Below are 7,565 nucleotides of genomic sequence, written 5' to 3' on the forward strand. Positions count from 1 at the left end.
GCCGGGAGCCCCGCCCCAACCCATCATAGCCAGAATCCTAAATTTCCGGGACCGTGATGCCCTGCTCCGGGCGGCCAGGGCCAAGGGGGAGCTACATCTTGGAGGGGCGAGAATACACCTGTATCCGAATTACTCTGTGGCTGTACAACAAGAGCGTAAGACCTTTCTCGCAGTGAAAAAAAAGACTTTGAGACTTAGGAGTCAAGTACTCCATGCTCTTCCCTGCTAAACTGAGGATCAAACACTCCAACCGTACATACTTTTTCACCATCCCAGAGGAGGCTTCGAAATCTATCGACAAACACATTCCTGGCTGATCTGAACAGTTTGTTATGGGCTTCGTGTGTATCAATGGTTGCTCCGCACCTAAGCCACGTGTGGGACCGCCATGGCGCTTCCCCCCCACGATGGCCACTTTTTCACAGTAATTTATCCTGGTTGATCTAAACAGTGTTAATATAAGTCTCATGTTTTTCAATATTTGTTACCATACCTGGGCCATGGTTTGGGACTGCCACGGCGCTTCCTCCCCCACGATGGTCACTATTCATCGTACTTTATTGCTGTTCATGTTGCTAAAATTGCTCCATTACCTCTCTATGCAGGTGTGTTCCGCGCCGTGCTGTTGCATCGTAGACTGTAATAACCGTTTACTTTTTGGGCCCCTGTCTCAGAGCTACCCGGCTTATCATCCCGGCTACCTCTGTTGATCGGGCCCCAGGACCCTGGTTCCTCCAGACTAGGACCCCCCAGTTTCTGTTGATGCCCTGTTGGGCACATGTCCGCACCCCAATCTCCCATGGGTCCTTTGCTTATAGATCTGGTCCTGATGCAACCCACACCCACTCTAAACGCCCTGCTTTATCCTTCTACGTAGCATAACTCTCCTTACGCTCTCCCCAGTCCGGCACGCCATCGCTCGGCTGCCAACAGACCCCCAGGCGTTGATGCCTACGAGTTTATGGTTGTTTTGGTTTTGTTTCGGTTTTGTCCCTCTGATTGGGGGAGGGATGTGGGTGGGGGGTAAGATGGGAACATTATGGTTTGAAAAAGTCTTGACAGCCTCCAGAGGCGCCGCAGGCACCACGCCCAATCAATTCATATATATAGTCAGGCAACCACATGCACCCAGGGTACACGCCTTTTATTTGACTAGAATCCACTTTCAATTATTCCACCATCACCCCTTCAGATATGGCTGACACAACTCTGACCTTTATGAGCTGGAAAGTCAGGGGATTAGGCAACTATAAAAAGATGAGGCAGATTCAGCTTCACGCTGAACGCCACAGAGTAAAGATCCTATGTCTACAGGAAACCCACGCTCGCTCGGAGCAATGTGAACGGTTCGCCAAGCAATGGGGCCCCCAGAGATATTACACTAATTATTCCACTCAGAGCCGAGGCACCCTCACCCTAATACATAAAAGCCTGAAATTTACGTGTCAACACTCCCACATAGACCCACTTGGAAGGTTTGTGCTCATCACTGGTATATTACAACATCAAGAAATAGTCATCCTGAACATATATGGTCACAACATCGACAACCCTGACTTCTACCTTCACCTGGCCACTCTACTCGAGAGCTACCCCCTGATTCCTATTCTATGTGGCGGGGACTTCAATACGATATTGGACGTCACCCTGGATAGATCGGGTTCTCGTCCTCGACAACTGTCTAGGGCAGCATATGCTATCCTGACCTCGCTCCCCCGCCTGGCACTGGTGGACGCCTGGCGCCTGTTGTATCCTGACGACCGTACATACTCCTTTCACTCCTCAGTGCACGATTCCCACTCCAGAACAGATAGATGGCTTGTCACAGACATACTGATTAGATGCGTAACCCACTTAGCCATTCTCCCCAGGACACTATCAGACCATTCACCGGTACTCATCTCTTTAAACTGGGGATTGGACGCCAACAAAACAAGACAGTGGAGGATGAGCCCTCACGCGCTTCTTGACCAGGTCTTTGCCTCCAAGCTTGAGTCCTCTATCGAGGAATATTTTGAGATGAATATAAATTCTGTCTCAACACAAGCTGTGCTCTGGGAAGCCTTCAAAGCACACACAAGAGGGGTTGCCATCTCCAAGAGCAGTGGTATACTGAAGGGTATCCGTGCCGACATAGCTACCAGCGAGTCAGCCCTATCCGTCTACGAATCCCAATACGCTGTGGATCACTCCCCGGCTACTCTAGCGATGCTGGGTTCTGAGCTGGACAGGTTCCGTGGCCTTGCCGAGCGCGAGGTTGAGTTCCTGGACTCCCCCCAAGCGGCGAGGAAATACGGCGAAGGTGAGCGACCTGGCAGAATGCTAGCTAGACTGCTACGCCGCGAATTTAGTGCTCCCAACATACCGGCCATTTCTAGACTGGATGGCACACTCGCCACCTCCCCTCAAGATATCAATTCTGAGTTCCTCGCGTTCTACACGGCCCTATACTCGGAGGCTGACAGATTTCTGAAATCAACTCCTATTTAGAGAACCTCCATTTATCAGTCCTGTCAACCGACGCTAGCGCCTCCCTCGAGAGGCCCTTCGCCCCTAGAAGAAGTTGTATAGGCCATCGAGTCACTGGCATCCGGGAAAGCTCCCAGCCCAGATGGTCTCCCGATGGACTTTTACAAACTATACAAGGCCCAACTAGCGCCGCACCTACTGACCCTTTGGGAAGAATCGTGCGACAGGGGCATACTTCCACCTTCCCTTCGCCTCTCACTGATAAATAGCGACATTAAAATATTTAACAAACTGCTTGCCAACCGCTTAGCCCCATACATGTCCCACATTATTCACACTGACCAGGCTGGCTTTGTCCCCGGTAGATCCACTTCCCTAAATTTAAGGAGACTATTCAATGTAATTAGCAGAATCGACCCGGCCACACAGGCAGTGGCTGCTACATTGGACATGCAAAAGGCATTTGATTCAGTCTCATGGAGATACCTGTGGTGTGTTCTAGAGAATTGCAAATTCGGCCCTAACTTCTGCACCTGGATAAAGCTCCTTTACACCGCCCCATCAGCCAAGGTCCGTACGGAGGATAGGTGTTCCTCCCCCTTTCAGATATCTAGAGGTACGCGCCAAGGATGCCCCTTCTCCCCATTCATTTTTGCTATTGCCATGGAGCCCTTCACTGATATGATTAGGCAATCACACTCGCACAGGGGGTTGCGCACATCTGGCCAGACCGACATAATCTCCCTCTACGCAGACGATACCCTACTGTATGTTTGATCCCCGGAAATCAATCTTTTGCCTATACTGATAGATGTGGCTCGATTTGGGGACATATCCGGTTTAGAGGTTAACTGTTCCAAATCTACATTATTTCCACTTACGGACTTGACACAGCCCCCCCCCCTGTTCTACATGGGTTCAACTGGTCTCCTAACAGTTTCACCTACTTGGGGGTGGTGGTCTCCCGGCACACGTCACGGTTGCGAGACCACAACTACCATACTTACCTGACTAACCTTGAGGCTAAAACCTCCAGCTGGACTAAACTTCCCCTCTCACTAGCAGGCAGGATTGGAATACTCAAAATGATTGTATTACCTCAATTACTGTACTGATTTACCAATCTGCCCCTGTGGCCCGGGGACACTTTTTTCCAAACACTGCGCGGCTTATGTAACACCTTCCCCTGGCACTCTGGTGCCGTCCGCCTCAAATTATCCACACTAACCATCCCTAAGACGTTGGGCGGTTTCAGCGCACCCGATTTTATCAGATACTGGGTGGTGGCCCAATCACAGTTTGCTGCACACTGGTTCAATACCATTGCCCCCCCACATGTTCGCCTCGAGAAACTAACTGTCTGTGACCGAGTGATCGGTTCCCTGGTCCTCCAACCAATCTCCCCTGATTCAAACTCTTCGAATCCTGTAGCCAGTACATCCCTGGCTCTGTCCAAATTCTGGTCCATGGTCAACACACCCTACCCGTTCCACAGGGATTTGCCACTGTGGAACTTCCTACCCGATGTCCCACACATTCCAATTTCAGTGGTCACTCGCTGGGCCGCTGCTGGCTTCCTGACGCTGCGAGATGCCTTTGAGCAGGGAAACTTTATAGAATGGTCTGACCTTCCCCCTTCACTTAGACGCCGACCCTCGGTGTGGCTACAGTACTCTTCACTCCGCGGACATCTCAAGTCCAGATATTCAGACTTCCCTGCCTTGCCCCCCGATGAACCTATAGTGGAGGAGCTCTGCTCCTATCTTTCTTTCAGAGGCAAGGTGTCAAGGCTCTACTCCTTACTACAGACTAAAGTGGCCCCCCACTTCACTGAGTTGCGACACAGGTGGGAGGAGGACCATGGCTCCGAGATCACTGATGAGAGGTGGTCTCAGATGTGCGCTCGTACCCACGAGGTCTCCTACAACACTAAATTCAAACTTATCCAATTCAAGATCTTCCATAGATACCATCATGCACCTATGAGACTCCACCGTATGTTTAATGCCAACCCCCCCTCCTGTCCCAGGTGTGGCGCAGATCAAGCCACCTACATACACATGCTGTGGCTCTGTCCCCGGCTGTCCCAATTTTGGCTGGATATTTGCTCTACACTGTCTGACATTCTGGAATACCCGATCACCCCTACCCCACTGCACTGCTTATTCCATGACTTCCCACAGTTACCTTGTGACTCTAAGAAACTGGCAGGTCTCTGCATGCTACTGGCAGTTCGCTGTATACTACTTTGTTGGCTCTGCCCGAGAGCGCCCACCTATACACAATGGCTCAGATCGGTCACATGGGCTCACGATACTGAGCAGTCCTGGAATGCGATTCAGTACCCACACTCCAGGCCGAGGGATGTCTGGCCTAGATTCCGAGACTATATCTCTGCCATGGCCTCACCATCAACTTCGCCCTCTACTTCCCCAGGTGGTTCCCCTTAGATGGTGACCTGTTAAGGTTTATGTATCAATACCGTGTATATTGCCGTTTACCAGTATGCTGCATTTTACTCAATATGTATTGTCTATCATTCACATTGCTTGTTCTCAACGCCGGTGCCATGCGGCTCCCTCTGTTTTGTTTGTTGTGCTGTCAAGTCAACAAAAAAGAATGTTAAAAAAAAAAATAGAAGACTGTCCGACACTGCTGTGAGATGGAATTCACTTGTAATGCAGGCTGACTTTTGATTGATAAGGAATTTAACAGAGCCCATATGCCCCCAGATGATTTGAGGACAATCTTTTTCAACATTACCTCTCCATCATGTTGATATTGAGAAGCACGCCGGCCTCTGGACCATTTTTTATACTCGTTTTTTAGCTGTTTTATGAGCTCAAGTTTAAACCCTGGATTCAAACTATTTACAATAGATAGCTTTTTTATATTCCTCCTTAAGTCACTTTTCCTGCATTTAACCTCAAGGTCAAAGGCATGAAGGTGAGATTGAATACCACGTTTAGGGTGTACTCTTTGTGTTGGGAATATCTGCATAGCATGTACATAGCATCCACTATCACATTCACTGTCAACAGAGTATAATTCGAATAACATATCTCTATACTGGCATAATTTCGACTGTGACCATTTTATACGATTGCCAGCATTATTAACATATTAACATGTAAATTAGACATGTAAATATTATAAGCTTGTTTTTTGTTTTCCGGCCAATCGCATGTCAAATGGAGTAGACTACGATCACTCAGAATAGTTGACTTGACTGAGAACATGGTTATATTATTCAAAAAGTGAGCATTTACGAAGATATAATCCAGGGTTGCATGATTACCAGCATTGTGCCAAGTGGTTTTAGCTGGCACATCTGCCTGTAGTGAGCCATTGACCATAACAAAATTCCGATCAGCCATTATAGACAACCAACAACATTCATCAAGCATGGACCTCAGGTTTTTAGAAGATAATAAATGCAAATTTAGGTCGCCCATTATAAATGTGTTGATGATAGTGTTGTCTAATAACAATTGATCAAGAATCAGGGTCAGAGTCTCAAAAAAGACCTTAGAGGACAGATGTCTTTTCCCCCAATATATGTTCACTATAGCACAAAAGCTTTGACCATGCCGGATCTTAACATATTGGAAGCAGGGTGAGGGAGAGCTATGCCAAATAACTTCAAGATTCTTGTCCTTCTTAAAGGCCATTAACAAGCCAGCCATGGGACGTCCCTTAGACTGCTCAATAGCGGGTATCATAAAGATGTTATATTGATCCCAAGATGGTATTGTACGAAGACATGTCTCCTGGAGCACTAGTATGTCAAACTGAAGGAGCTCCTTGCTCTTGTTGTTAATCAGATGTCTGTGACCTCTTGTGTTCCAGGAGAGTAGGCTAATAGAAACCATCGTCTGGGATTGTTATAATCTCACATTACAATTGTCAGCTACCCAGACGTTTTGTGTGCGCCCTACTGCCGATGTCACAGATGTTACGTTGTCACCATATGTTCTAATTTTTGGGCGATCGATATTCATTTGATTTGTGTCATGGAGGGTCAGATCCTGCGTTAGAATGAAGCCCATATTGTAGAAAGCTGTACGCGCTAGCCACAAAGTGTTTAAAACAACCCTTGATTGAATAAACAATCTTGCTTCTGTTAAGTCTATATCATTAACAAATTCCACTAAACCTATATCCGCAGATATTATGTCTTCAAGTGCGGTAATTTCCGCACAAATATTAAAAAAACTAGCACGATTAAGGTCATATGTGGCAAAAGGATAGCCACGACATCTGATGAGTAGTCGATGATGATGTTTGTATTGGCCTTTACCAACATGCCTAGACGTTGCAGGGTCATGCTCAGTCGGTTGGATCCTGGGTGACCTACTATCAGTTGAGGGGCCCATAATCCCCTGCTAAGCAGACTCCTGTTGTGCTGTTATTTGTAACATTTTAGGACCTTTCAACAGAAGCTTATAAGCACTCATAAGCATTTCTTTATGAGTAATTTGCTTAAATTGATCAGGATTGCTACGTATGCCTTGGTTAGCTGACCTGATGGTTTGTGTAAGGGCTTCATTTTCTCTGGTATATTTTTCAAAAGAGACTCGTATTTCTTCACGTAGATCTTGCAACATGCTAACAGTATTATTTAAATGTGTATTTCCCACTTCTACATGAGTACCATGCACTTTATTGGCTTGACACTCACTAATAGGAGCTGAGTAGCACTGCACAAGAGCATCATTTGCCTTAGAGTGTTTTGCAAAAGACGCCCGTACATCTTCGCGTAAATTCTGTATGATGTCAACAGTTGAGCATGATGCATTTCCATGGGTGACTAAAGTTTTCGATGGAGCTACTACAGAACTCATGGCTTGGACTGCATCTGCGGCTAAAAGATTTGGAAGGGCCGCTGTATCTGCAGCTATAGCTTGAGTGGACATAACCATATTTAAACCCAGCACATCATCTCCCATCGTTTTTTTGGACAAAGGTACCGCGATAGCAAGCAAGTCGTCTAGTGGTTTATATTTAAGGGCTTCTTTTCTCCTAAGCTGATTTTCAAAGTTTGAATTCAATTTCCTTTTATTAGTTATAAGGTTATAAGGTCAGTAACCTGTTCA

This window comes from Ambystoma mexicanum, chromosome 1q, assembly GCF_040938575.1.
Source record: "Ambystoma mexicanum isolate Mex_15411 chromosome 1q, UKY_AmexF1_1, whole genome shotgun sequence".
NCBI classification, from domain to species: Eukaryota; Metazoa; Chordata; class Amphibia; order Caudata; family Ambystomatidae; genus Ambystoma; species Ambystoma mexicanum.